The 13,026-nt window shown below is 45.4% G+C and overlaps 1 protein-coding gene across 6 annotated transcripts in view; it reads left to right on the forward strand.

The window, feature by feature from the left end:
• Positions 1 to 13,026, forward strand: part of HIVEP2 (HIVEP zinc finger 2) — a 134,865-nt gene that overhangs the window by 43,776 nt on the left and 78,063 nt on the right. Inside the window, exon 1 of one of the 6 annotated variants that reach the window (XM_038175830.2) lies at positions 5,497 to 5,641. The exons of the other annotated variants lie outside the window; for them this stretch is intronic. The gene's annotated coding sequence lies outside the window, so the exon portion shown is untranslated. Of the gene's footprint in view, positions 1 to 5,496; positions 5,642 to 13,026 lie in introns of those variants that run through there. 6 annotated transcript variants of the gene reach the window in all.

Genomic DNA, 13,026 nt, shown 5'->3' on the forward strand with positions numbered 1-13,026 from the left:
GAATTGTGTGCAGAGAGGAGCGCGCATCCAACTCTTTGGAAGCCTGGTGGCTGAAGTGGCTGAAGCAGGAGGTGGCCAGAGCCTGGGAGCTCCCGTCCAGCCCCAGCCCCTGCTGGCCCCCCAAAGCTTCTGAGTTCCTTTGCATGGCAGGGAGCAACTCACCTCTCACATTTTGAGTGCATAAATGTAAGGAGAAATTTTCTACACAAGAGCACCCAAGAGCTTCCCTGTTCCTGTGTAGGTTTTCTAAGACCATCAGCGCATAGGAAGACATTGACCACCCAGTAGGTCAGGCTGTCCTTTCGATAGCTGAGGCAGTGCTCAGGTAATTGAGATGCCTCTGATTGCCCATGAAAATTTGCTGATGTTTATGCTGCTGTCAGGTCCTGAAGTCACTCCATAACATTGATTGTGGGATCTTGCAACGGATTTTAAAATTGATCAATATCTCAGCACAAAGTGGGAATTTTCCACTTTTTTTCCCCGCGGTTATGAAAATGCCTAAATAGCTGTATAGTACAGTAAATGTTAAACATTAAAGAATGGTTTTGTGTGTACTGATAAGAGAAGATTGGTGGAGAAGGAAGTAACTTGAGTTTGGCTGGTATAGCTGATCTGGTTATGGTGGAAATCAAAGTGGGGGATGATCGTAGTCTTAAAGCCGTCTTTGAAGGATGAGTCTGGGTCAATAAGAAGAGATAATGAGGAGGACTTCTCCCTAAATTAAAAAAGAGGGGTAGATGATTCTACGCAAAAAGCTGTACAACTGATGCAAAAAGTCAGCCAAATACAGAGAGAAGGAAATCAACAGAACATGAAGTACTCTCCAAAAACACATAGAAATGGAGAGGTTTTTACTACTGTGCTGTAGCAGAGATCAATTAAACTGTGGCAAATGGTTATGCAAAACATTTGCTGAAGGGAAATCATCGTTCTCTTTGGATTCCATGAAGGAGCACTGGCACTCTGCCTGCGGTGATTTGTTGTCACCCAGCCCTGGTGCTCATGGCTGGCACTCAGTGAGGTTGTCTAGGGCAGATTATTTATTTAATTAGGAATGGCCACAGTTGCACCGAGAGACTGGCAGCTCCGCAGCAGGAAATCTTTTAGAGGATAAGTCTGGTTGCTCGCAGATAGTCTGCTTCTTCATGCTATAAATAATTAAAATCATAAATAAGTGTATGTTGGCATTTTTGTATAAGCTTATTAACAGCAACTAATAATATCAAATGTGGTTTATGTACTGCCATGCACTGTAGTCCTCTAATTTCTTGATTAACTAGCCCAGAGACCTGCTCAGCAAGCTAAGAAATTGGGTTGTTCCTAACTGAACTTTTGAACTGTTCTTAACAAAAGGACACGTCAGTGAGGGAAGAGTCAAATTTATGAGTGCGTGAGCAACCCAGAAAATTTCATTCCAATAAGAGCAAAGAGAAATCCCCCTCTTTTTAGGCCAAATAGGCAAAGTCATGCTGCTCCTTATTTTAACATATTCCAAAGGTGACAATGAGTGCTGATGGTTGGAGGGAGTCCCAGGAAGAAAGGGATTGGAATGTGACTTATTAGAGGCACCATCATTTGAGGCAAAATCTTTGGAAAGTCTCTTGAAGATTTTATATCATGTGGTGTTTATATATATATATATATAAACAGAAAGGCAAAGCATTGTGATTTGGTGATTGTGTTTTCATTAATAAATTTGACTTTTTTAAAGAATGAATTCTGGGTTTGGTCCATGTCTTCTTTCCCTAATTATTGAGTAATCAGAAAAACTCTTGCAAGAGGAAAAGAAGCAACCTCTTTTAGAGGAAACCGTTCATGATTTTCAGTTAGGGAGTTGGAACTAGATGTTTTTAAGGTCCCTTCCAATCCAAACCCCTGTGATTCTACGACAAGCCGAGCTTTGCCTGGCTTCTCATGTGGTGGTTGGGATGTTCCCCTCACCTCCCCCTGCCCTTCCTGCAAGTGCCAGGTGCTGGTGGGGCTGCTGGGATGAAGCAGTCACCTATAGTGTCTGAAGCACCCCATGGCTCCTCGGAGTGGATACCGGGGTCATGATGGTGAAGGGTAATTCCTCTGCTGTCCCTCTCCACCCCCTGCTTTCTGTAGCCCAAGCCAGTCTCTGTGTTTCCCATTCCAGATGGAGTTACAAATGGTATCCACTCAGAATTGGGTTTTTATTGTCAGCACCTGTGAACAATCAAAGCTGGTTTGTGCAGATTTGAAATGAAACTTCGGTCTGAAATGGATGTGATTTCAGAACATTTTTTTTTGCAGTCATTATCACTTTTCACCAAGAAATAAAAAGCTTTATGGTAACTCCTAAATGTGACTCTAGTAACTGCACACAAGAATAAACCTATTGTGTTTTGACAGTTAACATTATTTGGTCCCTTAAAGCCTGGTGGCATAGATACGGTGTGAGCAGACTCCTGAGACTCCTGCAGTTGTATTATTTTTCATCACCGTATTCTAAAAATTTATTTTAAGAATTTTGGTGAAGAATGGATCTCAAGAGTATTTTTAGTTAATATCTCGGAATAGGAAAGTACGTTTTCCTCAGCTTATGGTCACTCAGCTGTGAATGAGCTAGTTATTGAACAGACCAACTGAATATGGAGAAAGGAAGAACCCTCCAATCCTTTTATTGCAGCTTCAGAAAAGGCTGTTGCTATCAAGTGCTAGTTTTGAAATCTGGTTTCCAGGTGTGTAGGAAACAACTTCCTTAGTCTGATGGTTTGATGTGCTTTGCAGCTTTGGCATAAAAACTGTTATTTACTGCTAATGGTGCTACCAAATGGAAACAGCTTAGACGGCTACATAGAAAGTGCTAACTTGAAATTTAATTGTAAATATACTTATTTCCCCAAAACAGAAATGTTGATTTTCATATTAAATATCCCAAACAAACTCATGTCCCTCCACCACCACTCTACCCATTATTACTTGTCTTAGATTTCTTCGGGGGTTTTTGCATGCAAAGGAAATACCAGATTCATACTTTCAAACAGAAAAAAATATCTATATGTAGCCTCAGAAATCTCTACTTCTATAATACTTTAACTTTTCAATTATAATCAATATTACCTGTTTTTCCCATGCTAGCATTAGGGGAAAAGCCCTAAGAGGTTGATGTGCAGGTAAAATGAGAATAGCATAACTATTTTTATGTTTCTGACATCAGTGTCCTGGTTTGTGTAATGTTGTATGCCACAGTGAGTAAATGCTCCATGCTGTGCTGTCCTCAGTGAACCAAACATCTATTCCAGGACTGCCCCTTGCTTCAAAATTTGTAGAAACCTTTTAAAAACAATTTTCTTATTTGGGTTTTTGTTTTGTTGCCTCCTTGGAAAGCTGGTAGTCTCTCTATTTTTAATAAACAATATGCCTACACCCCATTAATGTGTGTTCCTAATAGAATGCACTGGAGTCAGTAAGAGGATTTGTCTGCCTGCTACTTCAAATACTTCAAAAAAACATCAGGCAGCATTGCTACACCAGGGAACCTCTGTGTTTGCTTATGTAGTCAGGCACATTCAGTTATCATCACACTTCCTCTTCTGTCCTTTACCTTTCTTCTTTTCTGTTTCCCTGCCCTGAAAAGCAATGCATTTTCACCACTGGGAACACTGAGAGCTGTTCCTACCAGACCCTCACTGTTCCTCATCTCCTTCTAACCCCCCAGGCAGCATCTTCACCACCCGTCTGTCACGTCCCCGCATTCATACCTATTCTGCACGAGGTTTGCTGGGTGCCTTTGTGTTGCAGGAAAACAGGCTTTTGAAAACTCGGTTGGCTTCCAGAGGCAGTTGCACAAACCAGTCTTGTGCTAGGTCTACTGTACAGGAACTGACAGAACTGACAGCTGTTGGGGAGGAAAAAAAAAAAAGTAAACCATGCCAAAAATGCCACTTTCCAGAGGGAGTAGGTTGCCTGTTGTACACGAACAAAGGGGTTTACCGTTCCTTGTTCACACAGCTCCTTGGAGGTTGGGGCTGTGTCCACACAATGAGTGCTGAGCCATCCCACAGTATCCTCTGGGGCACAGCCCAGTTGTGGGGCAGCTGCCAGAAGCACCTGGGGACTCCCCAGCCCTTTGGGGCAGGGAGGAGGGAGGGAGCTGCAAGCTGTGGCTTTGCTTTTCTCCACAGGCTGCAGGCAGCCACCGTGTGGGTGTGGGTCCTGTGGCTCAGACCCCAGCCCCCAGGCACTTGGGCCATGTGGGCTGCCAGCGAGCATCTGCGTGGGAGAAACGTGAGGGCTCTCTGCAAGGCGGTTAGGCTAAAAATAATGCTCAGTGTTATTTTTAATAATGTTGTCGTGGATGAAGACAGCGAGGTGGGAGTTAGTAGCCTGGGACATTTCTTCCTCCCGCTTTACAGGATAAACACTGTAAATCCTGGAGTGTTTGTTTGGCTAGGTAATGCTTTCCAAAAGTATGTCAATGAAGTAGGCATCGGAGTCATAAAATACTTTCCTATATTTAGCTTATAAATATGCAATAGAAAGTCATTAACTTTTAGACTTCCAAGCACCAAAAGTACTTCTGAAAAGGGACTTGGATGTTGGCATGAGGCAATTTAAAAATACGGATTTTAATAGTGCCAGGATTGCACGGTCGGTGCTGTGCTGTCGGCAGCGTTCAGGAGGCTCAGCCCCATCTGAGGTCAGCTTGGTTACTGCGAGGGCATGTGGAGGATCCTGAAACTTGAAGGGGGCAGGATTACTGGGGGATTAGCACTCGATTGGTTAATTTGGAGGATTATGCTTTTAACAAGATATCGATACTAGAAACCCTGTTAGAGAGAACTGTGGGATAACTTAGGCTAGAAGGGGTCTCTGGAGGGGGGGCATCTCTCGCCCTTGCCCAAGGCAGGTGTGTGGCGTTGTGTGTCAACTCACCTGTGTGTGATTGTGATTTATACAAGAAAGACGAATTATTCAGATGAATTATTCCGATCTTTTTAGGGTAGAAGAGAGGCAAGTGAAACCCGGGGTATTTCACAAAGCTGGGAATGAAGCTCGTGCTTGAGTGCTGCCAGGCATCGCTTGTATGGGCACCTTCACTGAAAGCAAGCATGGCTCAGGGGTAGCACAAGGGGCTGAGCACTCCCAAATTCATTTATGCCGCTGTGCTCCTGGCGGGGTGGCAGCCCGAGGGGGGTCGGAAAGCGTGCGGAAGGAGTTGGTGAGCGGCAAAACAGAGGCTGCCCGGCGCTTTATAGGCGGTGGTTCTGTTTAGGCTTAATCCCCGTAATGCCGTGTTAAAATTTACAAAACAGCTTGTAATTGCGGGAGCTGATTTAAACCAGCTATTTGTGGTTACGTCTGCCGAGGAGACTTCAACTTCAGCGCTCCCCAGCCATCTAATGGCAGCGAATCGACTGCGGGTCTCTTGCAAGAATATCTAAATGTAGGCTGTTGAATAATCCCTTTGGGGGCCCTGTAACTATTTTTGTGCCTGGATATGCGTCATCAGTGGGTATTTTCTCTGGTGACTAGCTTACATCAGTAGGTCTCCTACCATCCACTCCATCAGCGAGTGCCTGATGATTGATGGGAGTCGCGGCCGCCGCCGGGCTTTTAGCCGTGACCTGGCGCCGCGGACAGCGGGGATCTCCGGGAGGCCCGGGCAGCGCAGGTACCGCCGCCGGCCGGGGCCGGGACAGGGACCGGGACCGGGACCGGGACCGGGACAGGGACAGGGACGGAGCCGCGGGGACGGCGGCGGCGGTGCGGGGCCGCCGGGGATGCTCCCGCCGGGGGCGCGCGTCCCGGCGGGGGGAGCGCGGGCGCGACGCCGGGGACGCGCCCGGCACGGCTCGGCTCGGTCCCCGGGGCGGCAGGACGCCCCGCATCCCCTTGTCCTCCTCCGCCCCGGGGTCTGAGGAGGGGAAGGGGCTGCGGGACCGGCGCCAGGTGGCCGGGAGAGGTCCCCCCGGGAGGTGCCGGGCACCCTGCGGCAGCCCCGGGGCCGGGCACCGTGTCATTTCGTCTTCTTTTTCTCCTGTTCTTCCAGTCTCTTCCGGGCTTAGTGCTTTTGGTACGGCTGTGATGGGAAGGACAAGGTCAGCTCTTTGTGAACTCTAGCTCAGAAGTCTCTCCGCTCCTTCTCCTGGCAACCGGGGAACGAAATGACAGACGTGGATGCTCTCGGTGCGACCGATGGTTAAAAAAGTCCTTACTGCTGTTTATCGCGCGGCAGTGTTTGGCTGAGGGAGGATAGTGGCCGGATCAGGATTCCTCCTCACCACTTCTTCCTGTTGGCAGGTGGCCCTCTCCGCAGAGCCTGCGGTTTCAAAGCCTCCCGCTGCTCTTACGCGTCTCGGTGCCCACCGTCGTTTTTCACTCAGGTGACGACGCGGTGCGCCTCGTGCGGGATGCTGAGACTTGCAAACTTGGAGAGGGAAGAGGGGAGCTTCGTTTAACTCGCCTGCCTGTCTCCTCCTCCCCGTGCACTACCCCAGCGGTCGCAGTTAATGAATGAAACCAGACTTCCTGTACGAGCCACTTAACCAAAGTCTGTGCGTTTGTTGACACAGTGCTTATGTAAAGCTGCCTCCAAGAGCAATGTATGTGCTGCTGTGGCACGGATGCCTTCGCTCTGTGGGATGCAGGTTACCTACATACCTTTCCATTCCCTGCAGACAGATGCCCGATGCAACATAGGAGCTGGGTCTGAATCAAGTTTCCCGATCTGCTCTCCGGCTAGTCAAGTGTTGGTTAAGAGCTGTGTCCAACAGAGGTTGTAGGAAGAGAAGCAGCAACTAAAAAGAAAGTCAAGAGAGAGGAGGGAATTAAGAGGTTTTCATTGAATTGCCATTTATGGGTATACCCTTTCTTTGTTTCTATATAATATTTTTTATAGTCACTTCAGTAAGACTTTGTGATTCATGACAAACTGGTTATATAATTCAAAAGCTGTAAAAGCTTCTGTGCAAAAAGCTTGATGAGTCTGGACTCATTTGCACTGCAATTTGTTGACTTTTCCTGGGGTACCGTGCTTAGGAAGCATAAACCTTGAGAACCAATTGATGTTGCTTTGGGTATGGTTTGCCACAGCTTTCTAGGAATCATTACGGCCAGCTACACATCAGCATTTTTGGCAAATATTGACCTCCTTTCCACCCCTTTTACAGGGATTATATGTTAAGAAATGATAATATTTTGGGGTAGTTTTCATTTACAGTGTTTGTGCAACAGCTTGGCGTCGCCAAGTTTCTAGAAAGACTCCACAGACCTTCAGACTAGTTCAGACCAGGTGATAGTTTGCTGGGAAAAAGTGTTCTCAGGTTGCCCGTTGGTTCCTGGTGCTCAGCACTGGGGCTGCGTGCACGGCTGAGGGATGAAGTCCAAGTGGACGTGTGCCAGCGTTTGTTGGTGCCTCCCTGTGTGCTGGGACGGGGATGTCATGCCAGGGACAAACAGCAATTGAGGTGATCACCCGGTGGTGAGCTCATGCCAGGTGGATGTCCAGGTCCACACGCCCACACCCTGTTGACTTAGGTGAGTAAACGCAGGCACGGAGTTCTGCTTGCACAGCCTTAATTGAGGAGTGATGACTGCGGTGGCAAAAGCCTTGTTTTTCCGGAAGAGCCTTCGCCTGTTCAGTAGCCGCCTTTCAGATCTTGTTGGTCACCCTGGACAATGGCTCACCAGATATTTCATCTGGGGAGTTAAAATAACTAGGTGTCATGAGCAGGGAGCAGTGCAGGTTCAGTGGAAGTCCAGACATCCACTGCTGGATCTCCCAGTAACTCTGTAATAAGCCTCTCTTTCCCCCAGCAAAGTGCATTGGGGTTTCAGCATGCATTCCATTCCCAACAGGCATGGGGTTTCAATTACCTTACTTTGGAGGTGAAAATGGCAACTGAACCCGATGCGGTAATATCAAGGGCTCCACGCTGGGATTTTTTGAATGCGCCAGCCAAAGTAAAAGATGCAGTGCAACTCATTTCTCCCCTGCCAACAACATCCGTGACTGCATGCTCTGTACCGCTGCTGTGCTGTCTGATATTTGGGTTCACCAGCAGTGAATCAATATTTTTATCGTCTTGTGTTCTTTGGACTCTTAATGCCTAAATACTCTTGACAGCAAAGGCGCACCCTGGGATGGGAAGAACCGCAAAGCTAATAGGAAGCTCCCTTGTGACAGCGGTATTTTGCGTGAGGAGTGACTGTACGGAGCAGGTGGTGCTGTACAGGCATTAGCAAAAACATTGTCGTTTGAGAGACGTTGCTGCAGTGAGCTGGCTGTAAGTTGTAAAAATGCTCTGAAATATGAGGCAAGGTAGTGGTTTCATGGCTTTGGGGAACATAGTGTCTTTGCAGTGCGTTAGGTCAAATCATCTTATTATAGTCATAAATATTTGGTCTCTGAAGATGGTCTTTCTGTTTCCATAAAGCCCCATTGATATCATCAGGCCAGTTCCTAGATAGGAGGAAACTCCAGTTTTGGTCCACTTCTGTGGGGAGGGGCTTGAATAGTTTTATTGGTTTGTTTGGGTTTTGTTTCTTGATTTTCCAGGTGTCATGGAGGAAATACGGGTTAGCTATTGTCTCATTTAGACGTTATTCTGACTGCAGGGAAAAATAAGGGGCTACTCATTTTTGATGTTTGTAGTGAGTAGAGTAATAAAGAGCCAAGAGGAAGAAAAGAAGTGAAACCAGGACAGCAGTGAAATTGTACAAGGAAAATACTACATAAAGAAAAGTTGGAAAAGCGAAAAAAGAAATTAATGGTATTTCATTTTTGTGGCATCTCATTTTTTAAAATCCAATTGATAAGGTCAATGAAGAGCTTTTTTTTTTTTTTTTTTTTTTTTTATGATGTGGTCTGTACAAAACCCTGAATAAATGGAATGAAAGGACTCAGATAACACTTCAATGTTTCCTGAGCACTTGGTCCACAAGGGCCTTGGTCCTGAAACCTCTGCCCATCTGCTTAGTCCTTCCTCCTGCAAGCGGCCAGTGACTTTCCTAAGACTGTTTGGGATCCAGGACCAGGCTGTCAGTAGCTTAACAGCTTGGTGAATATTGCCCTGGAATATGATTAGTTTGGAAGAAATACAACCATTGGTTTGGATGTGGGGAAGAGGAAGGAATGAAGATGTTGCAAGTGAAGTCTGCGTGCTGTGGCGGGCAGAAAGGCACCTCCTTCATGTCGGCAGCCTGGCAGCAACTCCTGTGAACTGTGCCGAAGTCTTTTCTTTGTGTCTTGCTCTGCTTCCCGGGTATACACAACACAGTAACTCCTGCATGGATTTTTGCACTTGGCAGTATTTCTCTTTAGTGCCACAAAGTGAGCATTTTTCATGCAGGACCTCACATAGCTCCGCAAGTTGTGTGCTGCCAGTGACTCAGCCCATCTGGTAGCAGCCTGCACAACTCCTACCAGGCGCCGCTCCTCAGATGCAAAGCCACACGTGAAGCCTGAGATAGCAGCAGGCTAGGGACAGGGTTACTGCGGGTAAAGAAGTCCTGTTCCCAAAGGGGTGGTGAGGGAAGAAGCTCCCTCCCTGCCAGCTCTGGTTGAAATCTTCCCCATACGGATCCTCGCCCTCCGCAGGAAGATCAGGTTGGCTTGGAAATGAGCTGTAAAAATTGAGAGAAAGAAATGCCCCACACTGACATCCTCTGGGGCCTTGATAAAGTCAGGACACCTGTCAGCACAGGAGTACTTAAAAAATATCATTGATGGGAGGAACTTACATGGTACTGCAAGTCACTAGTAACGTGAATGCAGTACAGGCACTAATTCAAGATTGCTGAAGAGTTTGCCAAGTGTCTTGACTTTGTCCCTTTGCAGACCGGCCGTTTAGCATTCAGGAGTTTTCCAGAAACTTGTCTTGCCTTTCTCCTCAAGTACAACTGCCAATTGCTACCTACCAGGTTAGAAATAATAGCGACCAAGTTAAAAAATGAAAAGTCTTCTCCGTAAAGATCAGGTCATGTGCTAATGAAATGCACCTTTCTTTCAGTGGGGACACTGCTGTTTTTTTCATAGTCTTGATTCTTAACCAAGATCTAACTTCTCATTCCACTGGAAATTTGTTGCTGGCTACTGAGGGAGCAGGGCTGCTGAATCAGAAGATCAGTTGCTCTTTTTAGTTTTGCATTTTTTACCTTGATTGCTATTAAATTAGATACAGTGATTGTCTATATAGATATAGGTATGACCACCTAAAAGGTTGTAACAGTCTCAAAGGAGTGAAAAGGTGCAAACAAGCAAAAGGAGTATTAGCTCAAATACTGGGAAAAAAATCATTACGTTGAAGGCCAGTTCTCCTGATGGAAACCAGAAGAGCTGATGAGTTGGAGTAACTCAAAAGTGACCTGGACGAAACACTGTAAAATATGCCACATAGATTTTTCTTATTTGGGTATGAGATGATCTAATAAACTTTGTCCATTTCCTTTGTGATCTAATTTCTGGGGTTCTATGATCACTTTTTAAAAAGGTCATTCTATTGCCTGTATCATTGCAAACCCTCTTCCTGAAATTTTTTGGCACTTTTCACCAAAAAGGAAGACATTTACAGGAATGCAACATGGTAGTATTTTGAAGAACCCAAACAGATTTCTCCTGGCCCTTTATTGCTGTTGTTCCAGGGTAAAATTCCCATAATTCTTGATGGGAGTTTTGCATTAAGATTTTATGGTTGCATATACTCACTAGCTACTCTTCTGAGGCCTGAGAGATATCCATGCTCTACTCCCACAGTTGCCTTTTTCCAGTTCTTTAAAGCTACACTTGGGCTTTACAGGAAATAATAATCATGCCTACCATACTGTAACTAAAGTATTCAGACACATGAATCTTTTTCTTGACTTCCTATAAAACTGTCATTTGTAGCTTTATTTTGTTCTGGTTTGACCATAATATAAACAAGAGTTTATTAAAGTGTTAGTTTTAAGTTGAAGTTCTTTCTTGAGAATGCAAGGTCTCACAAAAATAGTATTGAAACTGCAGGTCAAAAACATGTATTAACAGAAAAATGAATAATGAGTCTGTTTTCATATGGATTTTTTAAAAAGTACAGCTTGTAGTTGAACTAAATGTACTATTTCTTCCACTGCAGCCAGGAAGCCCTCATAGACTTTTGACAGCGTCGCCAAAAAATTAATGCTTCAGCTGTTTGAAAGATATCAAAAGCTTGTTTGACAATTGTAATCTTTTCCAGGAATTTCCTTTCCCATTTTCCCTCCCCATAAAAATTGATAACAAGATGCTTGTATGGTAGAAAAGGAAAGTCCGAGGTATGCCATAAAGCATTGTGTATTGCTTCCAGCCTTGCTGGATGAGGCACAAGATCTCCAGGGCTGGTAGGCCCTAGAGACGTGGAGACGTGGGCACTCCGTTGTTTAAGTAGAATTTGCTCCCAGGATTATCTGCTTGCCAAGACAGTGCAGATATTTTAGTGTTTTCTAAGCCATTTTTGAGTTTTTATGTAATGTGGCAATAAACAGCAGAACTGTTGGAGGTGGCTGGGTAGGAACTCAAAGCAGTGACAGAGAAAAGGCGAGGATGGAGGAAGTGAAGAAATCACCGCATGTGTCAACGTCAGTTGACATGGCAGGACCGAAGGCAAGGGAGAGCAGCCCCAGCCTGGCTTCTCCTGAATTCCTGTCCTCTGTTTCACACTCAGCAAGGTGTGACAAACCGAAATGAGGCACAGCTTGAACTTTTGTTCTGAAGCGTATCAGAAAGGCACTGGAACGCAGAGTCAAAGGTCAGATCTGTTCCCTTTTCTCTAGCAAATTCCCAAGGCAGCTGTTGATACTACCCTGTCTTTTAAGGCTAACCTTGAATAGTATTTGTTGGCACACAACATGAAATAAATAGTATTACCATGGCTGTTCTCTGATGATGGAAGGGAGATTCCACGTTGAGAAGGGTGAGGCAGTCGGGGAGGTTGCCAATAAAAAAGCCACTGTGTTTGCAGAGGGTGCCTGTGCATTCAGCAAATGCCAATTAGAGAAATGTCACTTTATGGGTATGACGGGTTATTACTGCACAAACACATGTACAATTACACAGTGGGTCAAAAGGGCAGCTAACCTCGCCTCACAGCTATTATTTTAAAGCAAACACAACTATCAGGCACACAAATATCAGGGATTGCAGAAGGGGAGCAGTAAAGTAATGAGTGTTTGGAACTGCATGCTAACGAGAAAAAAAAGTGAATGTAACAAGCCCTGGTGCTGTGGGAGGTATTTTTCACCATGTCTGCACTGCATGGATTGAAATGTCATCCTTACATACTGGAGAAGCAAGCGCTTCCTTCTGTCACTTAAATAAAGTCAATATACTGTTGTGTTGTTTTGGAACATGGAAATGGGAAAAGAATATACATTTTTTTAATTACCTGCTTTTATACCAAAATGCTTGTGTTCTGTGTTCCTTTGTAAACCAGTTTGTGTTTTTCCTTCTGTAGTGTTACAAATACCTTCGTGGATATCCCCTTCTTGCAGCTGTGAGGTAGCACTCTAGCTGACTTCAGTAGAGGGCAGTCCTGCAAGTAATGTGGTGCAAGACAAGGCCATGAGTGCTCATTACTTGCACTCTAGGTCTCTAGGTATTTTACTTTTTTTTTTTTTTTTTTTTTTTTCTCCTTCATTTTGTATGTTTTGCATGAAGCTTCATTAGAGTCAAGTCTAAAGACGCAGAAGGCTCTGTGGATGCTGTGGCTAACCTGGGTGTGTATAGGATGGCTGCACTATCTGTGGATTTCTGAATCTTGCTCTAAGGCTATCAGGATTGTCTTCCCTTCTAATATGGTCTCAATCAGTGCTTTCACTGGCTTCTCTCTGGGTCATAAGAAAGAGCACACTTCAGCAGGAATTGCATTATAGCCGGTGGCCTGAATCTTTGCTCTCACTTGACCTCGTACTTCGAGGAAGCTCAGCTGACAAATGCAGCCCAGACCGTCGTGGTAACACCCTCTGTGGTGTGTGGGCTGCTGGTTAGGTTGTCCTGCTTCCATATATGCCGAGGTATTTTCACTGACACGCTCTTTTCACAGG

This window comes from Anas platyrhynchos, chromosome 3 (assembly GCF_047663525.1).
Source record: "Anas platyrhynchos isolate ZD024472 breed Pekin duck chromosome 3, IASCAAS_PekinDuck_T2T, whole genome shotgun sequence".
Taxonomy (NCBI): domain Eukaryota; kingdom Metazoa; phylum Chordata; class Aves; order Anseriformes; family Anatidae; genus Anas; species Anas platyrhynchos.